Genomic DNA, 17,955 nt, shown 5'->3' with positions numbered 1-17,955 from the left:
ACACTGGCCTCTGCAGAGGCTCGGCTTCCTCTTTCCACAATCAAAGATGTTAATAAAGCTGTTTGCTTTAAAGGACTGAAGTGAGATACTGCATGAGAAAGTGCTGGAAAGCTGTACAGATGTCAGTTTTTCTCATTGTCATTGTCAGTTATTCCTCCTCAAACCGGAGCGCTATTGGCAATGACCACTTCTGTGAGCCACACTCCAGACTGCACTGGGGGATGCTTTTCTCTTCCTCTTCCTCTTCCTTTCCCTTTCCCCTGGGCGAGTCCAAGGGCACAGCATGATGACCTCATTGTTTGATAGCTCAGAGTTGGGGTATAAGGCAGGAGGTCCTCCTGCCTTCCCAGTTACCCTGGATTATCTTGTGATGCAGTGCGCATTATTGTACACAGGAGTCTCCAACAATCAGCCAGGTGCAGGCAGGCGGGTTCCTGGAAGATGCCAACATGACAGACACTTCCCAAAGAAAATAAGCTGAACCGGGAGGTTACTCATGCCTATGACCTCCTGGAGCCAGGGAGAAGAGGCTTTTATGGAGCTGTTTCCTGCTGTTCACTGACTCTCCTGCTAAAGATGCCTGAGTGGTTGGCCACATCTTAGCTGACACTAAGGGAAAAATCTGGAAAAAAAAAAAAAACCAAGGAAGATTTCTCTATGAGAAAGTCAAGGGTCTTGGGTAAGGATGTGTTTCTCTGGAACAGGGTACACCTCTTGCAGGACGTTTTAGAAGATGGGGAGACATGCAAGGCTGCAAAACCAGATATCAGTTACCATGTCTTTGGGCAAAGACAAAAAGTTCTGGGTGTGAAGTAAGTCAGCACACAGAACACTTGTACTGGAATGAAGATTGTAAGATTACATAACCATTTTCTAGGGGCACGGGGTGGGGGGGCACCAGATTTTATCATTTTATTTTGCCTAGTGTGAGACCTTTACTCTAGTTCTGTGCTAGTCACTAGCCATGTGTGGCGATTTGAGTTTAAACTACCTGAAATTAGACAAATGACAAGTCCATTCCTCAGGCCCACTAGTCGCATTTGAAGTGCTCCACAGCCACATCTGGCCAGTGGCTACTGTCCTGAAGAGCACAGATGTAGAGCATTCCCACCACTGCCTGAATCTCTCTTGGACAGGGCGGCTCTCATCTGCCCAGACATTCTTCTGTTTGGGGGTGGGAAGCCACAGAGGAAATGAGAAGAGTTATTCAAGAAATGTGAAGAGGAAGAACAACTTAACATTCAGCCATTGACGTCCAGAATCTGATCCTTCAACAATAAAATGGCTGTGCAAGCCAGACTGTTGTCCTGAGAAACAAATTTCCGTATCTCTTTACGCACCCCACCCTGCCCCCTTTAACATTTCAGCAACTGAGCATGCACAACTCAGCTTGGAAATTTCTCCACAGCACAGAAGAGAGCCAGGCTTAGCTGCAGTCAGAGGGAAAGTGGGTGTGAAGTAGGAAAAGCAAAATACAAACCAGACTATGTATTTTCGGAAGCACAGGCAGGGTGTGTGTTCTGCCTGAAGAATGTGGACAGAAGAGAAAAAAAAAGTGAGAACTGGGAAGCACCTGGACCTGTGTTTGTGGAACCGTCCTCTCCAGTCCTGGGCTGGTGAGGGGCAGGGGAGTCCAGCAGGATGGAGGCCATACTGAACAGAGTCTGCAACACATCAACCTATGCACAGCCATGCTAAGGTCAACCTGTGGCATACATAGGGTAGCCTTGGAAGCCCCTGTGGGCTGACCTCCTCAGGCTGCCTTTGGTCATGTGTGGTGTGGACACTGGGCTGGCAGCCAAGGGGTCTTCCATGGCATACACCATGACAGGCAGAAGTGGCCCACTGTAAGGCTGGTGTTGGACTTCTAGGGCACTGAACCAGATGGTGGGTAGGCAAAGTGTCAGCATCTGTATCCAGTAGTGGGGCCAAGGCAATCTGAGGTAGATACTTAATTCTGCTAAAGATAAGCAAGACCAGCCTGAGAGAGATCTACACTGCAGCCTTCTGGTAGACAAAGGATAGCATCCAGACACTGGAGGAGGTTGAGAATACCAAACCCGAGGTCTCTGCTCCATTCTTGCTGACATAGGATGAGCAAGTGCCCCTCTTTTCATGCACCCAGAGAACATTTTATAAGGAGAAGCAGGAGGAGGGAAATTTTATCTTAGTAACAGAATTTTTAGCCAAATGAGTCTGTCTCCTAAAAAAGCTTTTAACATGACTGGATTAGAGTAAGTTTAAACTGGATGTAGTTAATATTTTTCTTGTTAATCAGTAGGTGGAGACTCCAGAGGGGAAATATCAGATTAGCTATTGGCAAACTAGAAACACTACATTTTCTCTGTCCGTCTGTGTTGTGGTGGGAGTTGAATCTAGAGACCCTGACATATGAGCAAAAACTGAGTTGATGATCAAGAATCAACACCACTCAGAAGACCAGACATGGTAGGATTAGAGCAATGTGAGACCCAGAGAAAAGGACCCAACTGGGTGATCATGGGGACCTCCACCATACTGGTTCAGAATGATTTCTTTTGTCCTAGTGAGGAGGAAATGAGACCTGCTGTCAGAATCTACTAGATAAGTTATACATGTGACCTTCATGGTTAGTTGTATCATGTCATATCAGTTGAGATACTGCAAGTGACACAAAACCCAACTGAAATTAGCAAAAAAGGGAGTTTACTGCTTCATGGAACTAAGAGTATAATATTCTCTCCCAGCTTTGGGTGTGGTTAGATGCAGGGCTCTAATGATGCCAGTACGTCTCAGTCTAAAGTTTTCTCTCATCTCTGCTGTTCTTCATCTTGGCTTCACTGCCAAGTAATTCTCCAGTGACAATATGGCTGCCAGTAGCTCCACGAACCCAGCAGGATCAACTCATGTCCTTTCCCCAGAGTGCCATAAACTGTCTCATTGCATTTCATTGCCACTGATTGTTTCTGACAGGCATCTCTCATTTAATTGCTGTGACCAGAAGAATTCCGTGCTCCAACTGGCCATGTGTCAGTTCACACATCTACCTGGAGGCAGATGTGGAGTTAACCCCACGTGCAGGTGACACATGGATGGGTGGGGGAGGGAGAAAGGATGCTGAGCAGTCAAAAAACTGTGGTGTAAACTGTATTTGTTAATTGTTATACAAGGCAGTGGAGTTGGTCATTCTCAAGAGATTATTTTGTTAACATTACAAGGACTTAGGCTTTAGGTATTGGCAGATAGACTGTAGGTAAATATCTACTGACCTGACTTGGCTTTTTCATCATCATAGTCAAGATTCTGATGTTCAGAGTGGACTGAAGGGCACTTACAGAATTTGTCAGAGTACACGGTGTATTTTGAAGGCATGCCTTGCAGTACCAGTTCTCCTGAGTCCATAGGAAATATTGTGGCCAAAGGGTCATTAATGTCTAACCTTCTGTTTTATTCTGGTTGTGATTCTAAAGCCCAGACCATTGGTGACCCCTGGAATTTGCCCTTGGGTCACAGGACACTTTAAGATATTGTTGAGGAGGTTGTGCATATTTACATCAGCTTTCAAGGTGAAATATTTTTAGTGTTTTTTTGTGGCTGCTACTTGTTTTTCTTTCTCTTTCTTTTCATTTACTACCATTGATTCAAAGCCCTTAAGCCCAAAGAGGACATAAAGATCAAAGAGACTCTGTAACTGGAGGGAGTGTAGCAGTGGAGACCTGGAAGGTATTCTAGAGGTCTGGACAAAGGACAACAGATAATTGTCAAAGTCTTCATTTTTATGTTCCCTAGACTTCAATTATGGAGTCAGTAGCAGATTGAATGTTGTTCCCTAAAATTTATGTCCCCTGAAACCTTAGAATGTGACTTTATTTGCATATAAAGTTTTGCAGATATGATCAGTTAAGATGAGTGCATACAGGATGAGAGTGGGCCCTAGATCCAATGACTGGTGCCCTTATAAGAAGAGAGGTCACAGAGAGACACAGGGAGGAAGGCCATGAGGATGGAGGCAGCAACTGGAGCTACAAGTCAGGGAATGCCATGGAATGCTGAACTGGAAGAGATAAGAAAGGATTCCTCCCTGGAGCCTATGGAGGGAACACGTCTGTGTTGGCTCTTGACTTTAGACTTCTAGCCCCCAGAACTGTGTGAGAACCAATTTCTGTTGTTTTAAGCCACCCAGTTTGTGGTAATTTCTCACAACAGATCTAAGAAACAAATACAGGGGCTTTTAAAGAAGTCTAGGGGCGCCTGGGTGGCGCAGTCGGTTAAGCGTCCGACTTCAGCCAGGTCATGATCTCGCAGTCCGTGAGTTCGAGCCCCGCGTCAGGCTCTGGGCTGATGGCTCAGAGCCTGGAGCCTGTTTCCGATTCTGTGTCTCCCTCTCTCTCTGCCCCTCCCCCGTTCATGCTCTGTCTGTCTCTGTCCCAAAAATAAATAAACGTTGAAAAAAAAAAAAAAAAAAAAAAAAAAAGAAGTCTAAGGCCTGGAGCCTTTGATTGAGTCAGAGAGTAGACATAGTGACATAGAGGTCCCCTTGGAGGATCCTCAACAGGGTCTGTTTGAAGGATTAATTTTTGCTTCCAGACAAGGTTGACCCATCCACACCACATTCTTCTATAAGGCCACCACATTTGGCTCTACAGTTCGCATTGCTCAAGGGGTGAGAAGAGACAGGAATCTTGTTTGCTCCATCAGCCAAGCCCTGTGTGTTGGTGCAAAAATAAATACTCTGGAGGAAGGAGTTTCTTTTCTTCTCTGCTCTGTCTGTTCCTCAAGCTGCGTGCCATAGGGTTGAGGTTGCCCAGATAGGGCACCACTATCTAATTCACACAAAGCCACCATATAGACAGCAGTGGCCTTGATCTGGCTCTACAGAAGCCCCAACATTGCCGCTCCTTAGGCAGGATCCTTTGTTCTTTCCATAAGCACACTCCTCCAATGCACACACGTTTTCAATATTCAGTTAATCCCCATTATTTGTGGATTCTGTGTTTGTGAATTCATCTACTTCCTAAAATTTATCTGTAATCCCAAAATCAGCACTCATGGTACTTTTGCAGTCATTCATGGACATGCCAATGAACATTTCGGTCTTCTAATGAGTGTGCTCCCAGCTGATGATCCACTGTCACCTTGTTTCATACCGTTTCAAACAAGTGTCCTTTTGGTGATCGATTTAGTGCCACATTTTTTGCATTTTTGTGCTTTTTGTTAGTGCTTTTGGTGTTTAAAATGGCCTACAAGGGTGAGGCCAAAGTGCTGTCCAGTGTTCTTAAGCACAAGAAGGCTGTGATGTGCCTCCAGAGAAGATACATGATCGATAAGCTTCATTCAGGAGTGAATTATCTTGCTGTTGGCCTTGAGTTACACTAATGAATCAACAATAAATATTTTTTAAAAGGTGTCTTTAAATTGAAACAGGCATCAAATGAGGTTATGTATTAATAGGTTGATGAGAATGTGACTAACCCTGAATTTTCTCTAGGAGCAATGGTTCCACACTCATTCATTCTGTGTTGGCAGAGGCTTTATAGAACATAACTACTGTGAATAGCAAAAACCAACTGTGCGTTTTTCAACTAGGGCCTGTGAGGAGAATGGGGACGAATTGGTAAGCATTTATACTCCAAAGGGCCTCTCTCTATGTAACAAAATGAAGAAAGCCCTAGATTACTGGAGCTCTAGAAAGTTCTCGGTTCGCATGTGCAAAGATCACTGCTTTCATGTAGCCAGCAACTGCAGAGCACCCATGACATGGGGGAGGGCAGTGCCAGTGCGAAGTTAGGTTTCCTCCTTGAGAACTGAGCACACTCTCCACAGCAGTGATTTACTCAGCAACCATCCGGGCCCCCCAAACAAAGTGAGGCAAATGAAAACAAAATAAAAAAACAAAACAAAACAAAACTAGAGATCTGGCTGCAAATAGGAGTACAGAAATCAGAGCAAAAAAACAATAAAAGCAAACTATTACTTAACACAGGCATCTCACAGGAAGCCATCGCTATTGAGTCAGCTGAGTTACAGGGAGCAGATGGGAAGAAATTTCAGAATAGAAGTAATGGAGAAATCCATTCATTCTCTCTTCAAGATGTATCAGAGTCACTTTCATTATTTTAATTCTCATTAAAACCAAACCAAAACAGCTATACCAAAATACCAAAAAAGGAGAAGAAGATAAAGGGTCTCCCTGTTCATCATACCAACTAGTCTGAGAACTTCACAAAGCCAGTTAGAAAGCAACTGTGAAAATTCTAAGACTGGAAACACTGGCCCAGGGACCTGATTTATAGGAACAGTAATTCACCCACCAGTAATTCAGAATTTGGATTATTTTCAGAGGGTCAACATTTAAGTTTACCCTGGAGCTTACCTGAAGAAATTTAACCTTAACAAATGACTCATTTCACATTAAAAAAAAAAAACGGAAAGAAATGACTCATAATGCAAACTAATATTGGAAAATAATTTACTCAAGGGGAATGTTAAAACACTATGGAAGAGAACAATCTTTTTAAATTAGCCTCAGGCAACAAGGGGCCAACTAGCACATATTTATGGTATTTTTAGTGCCTTCTCATGCAAAGTGCTCTGTAGATTCCTAGCTTAAAAGCAGTTTTTGCCACTGAGTAACCTTGTGTGAGTTACGTCAAAGTCTTATTGAGCCTGAGTTTCTTTACATGAAAATATCTAAGTCATAGGGTCATTGTAAAAGTCAAATGACAATTCACAGGAAAGAGCTGTAGCAATTATGAAAGGCCATGCAAATGGTAGTAATTATACTTACTGCAGCCACCTGAGTGTTACCCCAGGCTCATTCCCCACCATGCTCTTCAACTGGCTCTGTGCCCCAGTGGAGCCAGACTACCACATGTTCCAGGTACTCTCTGCATTGATTCAGACTCTTCTCTTCCTTCTTCATGGGTCCAAATGCTAACCCTTTCCTCATGACCCAATTTATATTTTATTGCTTCATCCAGTTGTATGAAAACTCTCCTTCCTGTGAACTTCTATAGTATGTTGTCTGCACATAGATTAAGTCACATGGCTTGCTGAGCCTTATATGGCAGCCATTTTGTGTGAAAGTTTTATATTCTCTACTGAGAATATAAGCTTTATACTCTCTACTGCAGGCTCCTTGAGGACCAGGATGCCTCTCTTCCACATATTACTTAACCCAGTGACTTCCACGTAGCTTGTACACAACACCTTATTGAATGTGTTATACATTTCCTAGGAGGTCTCCTTTGAACAGGCTGTAACTTCAAGGGTTCTTTGAAAAGTATGACTGTCTCAGAACACTCAATTCTGCAGATGTGGTCTGATCCAAGGGTTTTAGGAAGGCTAATCCAGACTCAAAGTGTAGGTTGGAACCAAGGTACAGGTCCATAGCTCACATGGATTTGGGCTAGCAAGGGTTAGAATCAGTGCAGTGGAAAATGCCAAGGAAGAATTTAATGTGCTAATCCTTGCAAAAAAGGAGTTGCCCAAAATTGTGTTTGTAAGGGTAGTAATTAGCAAAACTTCTTGGTTGACTGCAAGTATTACAAATAATATCTGTTCCCCTTTACCTACTAATACCTGTATTTGTTTTGCTTCTGAAGGGAAAGAATTTATGAAGAAGCAAGGAACCCCCTCCACCATCTGTCCCCTCAAAAACAGTGGAGGGTGGATGGATGTTATGGAATCTGTTTCCTTGCAGCCTTGTGCCATCAGTTTGATCTTAACAGACAGGGGACTGGAGGTTAGTACTCACTGCTGATAGAAATATTTGAGGGACCACATGACTCTACAGTCAGGCCAAGATGCTTCAGCCCCTAGCAGGGTTCCTGGCTTTTCTGCCTTTCCAGGATCCAGCATTCCAGGGAATGGAAATATTGGGAGCGTCTGGAGTTGCCTTGGCAGAAGCAATGGGCAGGGGTGAGGTGATCTACTATAAGAGGCCTTCTTGGGAGAACCATGGGCAGATGAGAGGGTGAGTGGGAGCAGAAGGACAAAGCAGACTGGTTTAAGGCCACCTGAGAAGTGGCAGTGTAGAGCTCCTAGAAATGCCAAGAGTATATTTGGGCTTGAGTTCCCACTACTGCTTGGGAAGTCACTATGGAGCTGGCAAAACTTTGGGTGCCATCTTACTTGCAAAGGGATTTGTGCTTCGGGCACACTAGAAGCATCACTGGTCACCAACAATGGAGGCACTTGATTAAAATGTTGTATTTATTTTGATGATCAAAATTCAAATGGTATGAAATAGTATGTAGTCTGCATCCAATCCCTCTTCCCCAGACATCATTGTTGCTCTCTAGAGGCAATCAGTGTTACCTTTCCCATGTGTCCTTAGAGACATTTCATACATACAGAAGTATAAGTATGTATTTTCCTCTCCCACTTTTGTTGGTGCAGATGACAACATTGTATGTCATATATCATCCTGAACTTTGCTTTTTTTTTCCACTTTAACATGATATCACTAAGCAGCTTAAAAGCTGCCCTAAAAACTACCCATCCCAATGTCTTGTTTAATAGCTACACAGTAGTCCAGTATATAGATGTACCACAATTCATTTGAACAATGTTCCCTATTGAGGAACATCCAGGTTTCCCCCAGTACTTTGCTATTATAAGCAGTGCTAGAATGAATAATCTTGGGTGTATGACATCTCACGTATATGTGAGTTTATACTCACAAATACATGTGTTTGACAATTGCTTGCAAATGAAGTTGCTATGTCACAGGTGTATCCAGTTGTAATTTTGATACATATTGCCAAATTACACTTTAGAGAAGTTGTACCAAGTTATACTCCAAATAGCAGCTCATGAGCTTGCCTATTTCCTTACGCCCTTGCTCACAAAGTTGGCAACAGGTATGGCACCAAAATTTTGTATCTTGTGCCTATCTGAAAGGCAGAAAAACAGTAAAGGATACAGTTTTAAGTTGCTTTTGTCTTATTGTGAATGAGGTTGAACACACTTTCCTGTGTTTAAGATCCATTTTTATTTTCTTTCCGATGAATTGTCTATTCATGCCCTTTGCCTGTTTTGTTATTGGTGGTGGTGTTTGGTCTCTTAATTTTGCAATGCTTTTTGTATATTAGAGAAATCTGAATTGCAAATCTTTCATCAATTTGTTGTTTGTTATAGATCATTTTAAATAACAGTAAAACATACCATTGGCCTAGTTTAGTTACTTTATTTAATCAAAATGTACACAATTACATTCCTGAAAGAGAGTCCTATACAAGTTAAATGTTCACAAGTGGGGAGACTTCCCTATTCAGATGCAGAGCAATGTGATAAATACTGATTTGCAAGAGTCGGAAAAGCTTACAGAACACCTGTGTTTGGCACTGTGAGAAATACAAACAAGTAGATTTTAAAATCCATGATTGCATAAGCCAGAAGTGGTGGACCAGTAAAATGGTTGCAACTGGGAAGAGAGGTGTGGACAGAGGACAAGGGTGAGAATCCCTTTTACCCTGTAAAAGAGGACACTGCATGAAGGGACTCAGGAGTCCCTGAAAGGGCAGGAGCAGTGTGGTGAGGTAGGGGCTGTGTCAGCCACAAGGCAAGGCCTTGGAGAGGTCAGGTCAGTAGCAACTGGTCAGTATTGACAAGGGAATCAAGGCCCAATGCCTGGAAGGACCAATTTCCTCACCAGCAAACTGCCTTTGCCTCTTCTGTGGCTGGGTCCATAAATAAATCTCTGATCTCTTCCACTGCCATCCCCAGTCCAAACCATTACCCAGAGCTCCTAGAGTAGGCTTCTAGAAGCCCCAAACCAGTTCATAAGGTATAGGTCTAAGCCAGCCAAGGTAGGTAGTGCAACTTCATACCATTCTATCTCCCTCTTCAGTTCCTGCCTGGGGCTCCATTCCTCTGTTACAAACGCTAAGAGAAAGGGAAAAAGCAACAAAAAAAATTTGTTTTTCTCTGAAGAATAAAACTAGCTGGCAGAACTCAGGCCTGCTAGGCATGGTGGAACAAGATACTAAAAGAACTTCAGGAGGCCAATGCCAAACACAAAACCAAGATATATTATCTACAGTAGTAGTATCATTTGTTGATAGTTATTGTAGTTATATCTCAGTAAATAATTTTTGTTGATTAGACTGGTTAAAATCTTTAGTCTATTTATATTCTAGCCCTGCAGAATTTCTGTGGTCAGACTAAAAATGTTGAAAATCTGCCTTTTTTGGTAAGGTCTAGGAATGCCTCCTTTCCAATTCCTCACTTTTTGTATTTCCTATGCTCCTTGGCTAAGTTTCTCAAATTTGGATACAAATGAAGGTCACATTCCTTCCTGGACACATAGAGTATTGGAATAGTCAAAACCATCTTCAAATGTGGCCTCAAGATCATCAATAAACAAGTTTTGTCTATAACAATGTGATAATGGCCTACTGATTACCTATTTGTGATAGATACTATGTACTTTATCTCTAAGTCTCTCAATTATCCAAGGCAGGAATGATACTCTGTTTCATTGGTGAAGCAACCAGAATTTAGAAAGGTGAAACAATCTCCTGAGATCATATAGCTAGTAAGTGACAGAGCCGAGATTTGAACACAGTTTAAAAAAACTTTTTTTTAAATGTTTTATTTATTTTTGAGAGACAGAGAGTGAGCAGGGGAGGGGCAGAGAGAGAGGGAGACACAGAATCTGAAGCAGGCTCCAGGTCCTGAGCTGTCTGCACAGAACCCGACATGGAGCTCTAACTCACGAACTGTGAGATTGTGCCCTGAGCCAAAACTGGATGCTCAACCGACTGAGCCACCCAGGTACCCCTGAACTCAGTTTTATAAACCCAAGACATGAATAGTTGTTACTACCCCCTGCTATATGCTCTACTGCCAAATTTCTTTTCTAATCTACCAGATTTAGAGCTCTGTAGCATCTCAAGATTGTTTCAGTTTTCTATACCCAAAACAGTAGGTCTTGATCTAAATGGTAAGCATTGTTCTTAAGATGCTGGCGACCTCACAAATGAAAATAATTTTCTGTTCAGTGCAACTGGAGGGTAATTAAACACATACAAACAAACAGAGACACTCCTACAATAAATTACTGAGCCATATGTTATAGATGACAAGCACATTAGAAGCTTAGAGATACATTTAATATCAAGAATTGAAATCTCTGGGGAAGGCTTCCTTGAAGGAGAAAGTTTCTGTTTTGGACCTCAAAAAGTGATTAGGATTTTGAAAGGCTAATAAGAAAGAAGAGGCTAACATTGGCTTATGGCAACGTGGTAAACTAGATGTCCTAGAAAATCTCCCATACAATGTAGCTAACCTTGCTGGATGCAAAATTCTTTTGAAGTGTATCACTGAGTTTGCGAAAAGGTGACAGTAATTCCTAGAGGCTAAAAACAGAAAGTTGCTGATGCCTTTGGCAGTCTTGTTTGTCTAGATCAGGGATTAGCAAACATTTTCTGTAAAGGGCCAGACAGTAAATATTCTTGGCTTTATAAGACCACGTGGTCTCTGTTGCGACTACTCAACTCTGCCTTTGTAGAATGAATGCGGCTATAGACAATACATAAACAAAGGGGTGTAGGAGGATTTCACTTGCAGTAAGCTGGAACTAGGCCATGGGCCATACTTTGCCTATCTTTAATCTAGAATTTTGGAGTTTAATTCCTTTTGTGAATCTTATGATCTCAAGCCCATACAAGGTGAGAAGATAGAACTGAGACAACACTCACACATCAATAGAATCCCCAGGGAAAATATGGATTAAGAGAATGTTGTCCCTGGCAAAGAAAAACAGACAGGGAAACTTGTTTCATCAGGTTGGGCTCTGGGGGAAAAAAGAAAAGTATCTCCACTATGAATTTGTTACTATAAGTAGGTCTACTCAGGGGCGCCTGGGTGGCGCAGTCGGTTAAGCGTCCGACTTCAGCCAGGTCACGATCTCGCGGTCCGTGAGTTCGAGCCCCGTGTCGGGCTCTGGGCTGATGGCTCAGAGCCTGGAGCCTGTTTCCGATTCTGTGTCTCCCTCTCTCTCTGCCCCTCCCCCGTTCATGCTCTGTCTCTCTCTGTCCCAAAAATAAATAAACGTTGAAAAAAAAAATTTAAGTAGGTCTACTCATATAGTATTGGGTTTAAATTTATACTACCTGCATTATGCAAGAAACTTCAAACTACAAAATTAACTGAAAGTGTTCTTGATTGATAGTGTCTTAGAGCATCTTACCAAACATGAGTTCATAAACCCAAACTACAAATCACATAAGGAAATAAGCCACTGTGAGCAAGAGTCAACAGAAACAACAAATTGCAGAATTATTCTGTTAAGGATTTGATGTATTGCAATTCTTGGTTACAGAAAATGTTTAAAGAAATTTTAAAAGGAATAAGAAAGAATAAGAGGCTATTTCAGGCAATAGGAAGAACAGAAGCAAAGATTCAATGGTGGGGATGAGAACATATTAAGGTACAAGGAAAAAGTAGTTCTCAATAGGGTTCATATGAGGGTATTAACAAATGAATGAATCAAGCATTGATTAAATTCATAGTGTTCACCCAGCACTATGTTAGGCACTAGTAGAAGAGATGAATAAGAGATACAATCTCTGTCTTCAAGGAGATTCCAATCTAAGAGAATCAGGTAAATAAATAAACTCCATAAAATGTGATACTTTAATTAAATAAGGTACAAAATATAGCAGAGGCCAATGTGGAAGTTGTCCATTCTACCTAAGGAAGTCAGAATCAGTTTCTTGGTGGACCTCATTCTTGAGTCAAGCTCTGAAGGATCTGTAGGAGTCTGGGCTTTATCCTGTAGGTAATGGGGGAACTACTGAATGGTTTTAAGAAGGGAAGTAAAGTATCAGATTTACAATTTAAAAAAATAATTATGGCTGCAGTACCATGAGTAGAATAGAGAGTGAAGAAATGAAAGGAAGAGCAAATGTGACATCATTTGAGTAGTCATAAAAAGATAAAGAAGTGTAGGTAGATTTGAGAGATATTTGGGTATTTGTTCATTTGGGGATAACATAATGGCAAATTTAATGGCATTAGCTCCACTGAAGACTCTGCAATCTCATGGCACCTGCCCCCATGTGTTTTGGGGGGTTCTCAGGGCTGTCTCGAAAGTGCTCAAGAATGAGTGTACTTCCCCTGCATGGTTTCTCTACACCCCGCCTCATGGTGCTTCTGCCACCACAGGCTGTTGTGCTATGACCTGGGCAGGGTGGGAGTAGGATGTCTCTTTCGGTGTTGAGCATTCTGAGGGCATGCTGCTTGTTCCCTAATGATTATACAGCTTTTGTGGAAAGGTTCTTCAAGTTGGTATTGACAGACTCCCTACTCTCCATGAGACTCAGAAGAGAACAGTGGGGTAGAGGTCCACCTTCCAGAGCCCATCCTCACAGCACACCTCATTTCTGACAACCCAGACCATTGTACCTGGTTCCTTTTTCCCTTAGGACATCCAGCAAGAACTAAAGCTGGGGTGTGAGGAAAGAGATGGGTTTTATTCTCCCAGGATCATACTTAGCTCCCGTGCAATGAGCTTCACTGAGCCTTCTGTCAGTTTACCAGAAATACCTCCCCTGAGACCTAAGTGGGCCATGCATGAGTCCTAGAGCTCTGAGTCACCAGTGAGATATGGAGTGGGGGCATAAGGGAGGCTGCAGAAGTTTTTAAGACTAATGGGATATTTCACTGAAAAGACCAGGCAAGGTCTTCAATGCCTGCTTAATTAATCTGTTTTTCCCTATAAGTAAGTACTTCTCTAAGAGTGCACTCCTTTACAGCAACCTCTGAGTTATATGAAGAGCTGGCTCAAATTTTAAATTTTGGGGTCCTATCTGAATCAGGAACCCTGAGAAGTGGGCCTTGGGAAACATGGTTTTAACCAGTGCTCCCTCAGTGATAGGTTGAGAATCCACACACGTTTCTGTGATTGGGTCCATATGTTGTCTTTTTAGGTAAACTGAGGGCTCCTGAGTACAGGTTCTGTGTCTAAAGCTTTTCTTGCCTCCCCATAAGCACAAGCACACAGTTGGTATATGGCATATATTCACTGACGTTGGGCAAAAGGGTGAAATGCTGAAAGCAGAATGATTGTTACTAAATTGCCCCTCTAACAAGACATTTGACACTCATTCATTCCTGTATTACTCTTTTGTTCTGTAAATACTCATTAGTGCCATCTCTAGGCCATGCACTGTGCTGGGGACTAAGTCCCAACAGAATCAAAGCAACAGGGGTACTGGAGAAGGGAGACAGGGGTACTGGAGAAGGGGGCAAGCAGATGTGATTATGGAGTGAAACTTCTCAGAAGAAAAAGCTGTGCCCAGACCAGGGAAAGTGAAAATCCCTCAGGAGGCTTTTCTTAGGATGAGGTATAATTTCTGCATTATTCTGTCTCCCTAAATGAAGAAAGACACTTCAATTCCTTCCTAATTCCCCAGCTTCAGGGCATGGCGGGCAGTTTGAACACTCTTGGAGTCAGGAGATAAAGGGAAGCATTATGTCCCATTGGGTCCCTTTTGATCTTTATACTATCAACACGGGGTCTAAGCTTCCCTGTTTCCCTTTCCTTTTTCCAAGGTCACCCAGAAGACCATGGGCTCTTTGATGTTCAAAGAAAGTTTGAACCACGTGCCTGGTCCTTTGTGCCAGAGCATGCTGCTGGCAGACTTTTCTGACTCAAGTCAGGGCAAATGAGGATTCTTCATCTCTTTCTGAGGCAGATCCCAAAGCTGTTAGGAGGAGCATGAGCATATTCTTTAATAAACTCTCTTTTTTTCCCCTGGGTCTCAAGTGGAGTTTTGGACCCTTCTCTTAACCTTATTCCTGATTAGGAAATCCTCTACTTAATTTTGGCTACATCAGAGTAGCAAGGAATACTTAGTGAGCAACCAGACCTTCAAGTATAGCAATACATTCAGGAAAAATGCGCTGAACATGTATTCCTGAAGCACACAACTTCAGTAACCCCAGGGGAACAGGTGCCCACAGTCCCAGAAAGAAACAAAAAGCATAAAGTGGAGCCACCTTATCCCTTTTCCATTAGTTAAATCTTTCAGCACTGTGTTAAGGCTGTCTATGTATTATGTGAACATTCTATGGGTCTGCCTTTCAAAGGTTACGACCAGAGGTCTCCTCTGAGAGAGGAGAGGTGCCAATGAGGGCTCAGGACTCAGCCAGCTTAGGAGAGGTACTGCTCCCCTGGCCAGGATACAGCAAGAGCAGGAGACAACTTTCCAGTTGCTCAACATGGAGAAGAGCAAGATGTAAGGCAAAGAGGGCACACACATGTATTTACCTCCTTTGATCTCTCGGTGACTTCAAGGAATAGAGACTTAGAGCAAGGATATGTATGCAATAAGGGAGGCAGGAATGTCACAACATCCCTACACAGAGCTGCATAACTGGTCTCAAAGACACAGGAGCTTAGTTTGGGAACTGGAAAAATGCAGCTGTGGTTGCTAAGTTATTTTCACCCATCCCCTCCTTCCACCTAGACATTTATTGGTCCCTTACAATTATTATAGTGACTCATGTGTCTTAGTCACTGCTTTTAGCATGCAGGTGACTACCAACTCTGATTATCTCATCCTCTATTCTCCACATGTGTTTTATTCTGTTGTCTCAGATCTTTGGCTTACTCTGCATTCTCTTGGCCCCCATGGCCTGTCTTCTTTCTGTGTGTTTTTAAGTGCCCTTCCTCCTCCTCCAAACCTAGCTATTGACTCTCTTTCTATGTATCTCCTGTTGAAGTCCAAGAGAAAGAGAATTTTATTGGGTCAAAAGAATCATCATTATCCTTCCTGGGCAATGATCTTTGCTCATAGACCCTTGTTCAACCTATAGACTGGCCAGTCTGGTCAACCTAGGGGGCAAGAGCTCACCTTTGCTCCAATCAGCTTGTCCAAAGACACCAAAAACCTGTTCACAGCAGGGCAACACATACAAGAAAGCATATAAGGTTTACTCCCCACACGGGTGGAGTGGGTTGAGTAGTTTCTTCAAAAGGAGACTATGAGAGGCACCTGGGTGGTTCAGTTGTTAATCGTCTGACTTCAGCTCAGGTAATGATCTTATGGTTCATGACTTCAAGTCCTGCATCAGGCTCTGTGTTGATGGTGGGGAGCCTGCCTGGGATTCTCTCTCTCTCCCTCTCTTTCTGTCCCTCCCTCCCTCTCTCTCTTTCTCTCTCTCTCTCTCTTTCTCTAAATAAACAAACTTAAAAAAAGAGCACAATATATTTTTAAAAAAGAGATACTATAACTGCCATTTTGAAAAATGCTATGCTTAATGCAATGAGTTTTAGAGAAAGACAGACTTAGATTTGGATTGTAATTCTACTTAGTAGTTGCATGACCATGGGTAAATTAATCTTTCTGAGCTCATTTCCTTTCCTGGGGAAATGGGGATGGAGAACCTATGTTGTATTGATGTGTGGATTAGAGATAAATTATCTGAAGTAACTGGGGCACCTGGCTGGCTCAGTTGGTGGAGCATGGGACAACTGATCATGGGACTGTGAATTCAAGCCCCACGTTGGGTGTGGAGATTGCTAGAAAATAAAACTTTGAAAAAAATTAAAGTACTTAAAAAATAGTGGGAGCTCAGATACTCTGTAGATAGCTTTTATTCTGGTAGTGCTGCATTGGTCTGTCTGATTCAAATTCCATGGTTCCTACAGTGCCAATGTTAGTGGGAAAAAGTGCTAATAAAGTAGGTGCAAAAAAGAGCATCATTAAGAAGCATTCTGTATGCATTCTTAATTGTGTTATAAGTAAGGTCTCATCTACATCTGACTGAAAATAATAGGCAAGATTCGAGATGTTTCCTTTTTAGTAGTTCAAGAAGAATGACCCTGGTTGTTAAATCTGAAATGAGAAACCAGACAAGTTTTCTTGGCTAGACCCCTTCAACAATTCATTGAATATCTGTAATACCTTTGTAGTTGTAGTAAGACTATTTGAGTAAAGACTTTGAGAAACAATGGAGACAATTCAGAGATACATCGAGTCAGAAACCATAATGTCTGGTCACCAGCAATTTGCAATTAACTGGCTTAGATTTATGATTGATGCAACAGAAGCTATAGTCAGCCACAATCAGGAGCTATCTGGAGAGAGGCAGGAAAAAACCCAAATATTCTATACCAGATATGATCCCTGAGCAAGAAATATGGATGATTGATTGTCCCAGACTTCTTGCTCACTTCCCTTGACTAGCCTGGCACATACTCCATTCCTCTCCTTATTCGCGATCTCAAGATTAGATCTAGACCACCAAGCAGAGCTTCTAGCCAATTCCTTCATATGAAGAATTCCTGGATAACCTGCTTATAACAGAGCCAAGCTTTCTGACTATCAATGTGATTTCCCACAGAAAGAATCCTTTGTAGGAAGATAGCTCATGGTGATCATTTATAAATGGTTTGAATTTCATCAGATACCTTCTCTCTACACCCAGTTTGAGACACTGGGATCAGAGATTTTATGCAGCTAATTACAGTTAATCATCCTGAAGGAATGGGTCAGGGAGGTCTTCTAGCATTGATATTCCCACTGAAGTTTTCTGATTGGACTTGGAATCTGCAGAGCCCCAAGGCTCCAACTATCAGCATCTCACATGATTCATTCAGACTTGTTGACAAATATGGCATCAGTAGTACTGACACCTGATGGCATAATTAAGAAGCCAGAGAAAGACAAAAACCATATGATTTCACTCATATGCAGAGCCTAAGAAACAAAACAAACAGCCACAGAAACAGAGGCAAGCAAACAAAAAACCAGACTCTTAAATACAGAGAAAATTAGTGGTTGCCAGAGGGGAAGTGGATAGCGGGAGGGTGAAATCAGTAAAGGGGATTAAGAGGTACAAACTTCCAGTTATACAATAAATAAGTTAGGGAGATTAAAAGTACAGCATGAGGAATATAGTCAGTAAGATTGTAATAGCATTGTTGGTGACAGATAGTGACTGCACTTATCATGGTGAGCA

The sequence above is a fragment of the Lynx rufus genome, unplaced genomic scaffold (assembly GCF_022079265.1).
Source record: "Lynx rufus isolate CCGP_SWC_20201006 ecotype Redwood Valley unplaced genomic scaffold, mLynRuf1.p SCAF_3, whole genome shotgun sequence".
Taxonomy (NCBI): domain Eukaryota; kingdom Metazoa; phylum Chordata; class Mammalia; order Carnivora; family Felidae; genus Lynx; species Lynx rufus.
Note: the sequence above shows the minus strand (reverse complement) of the source record.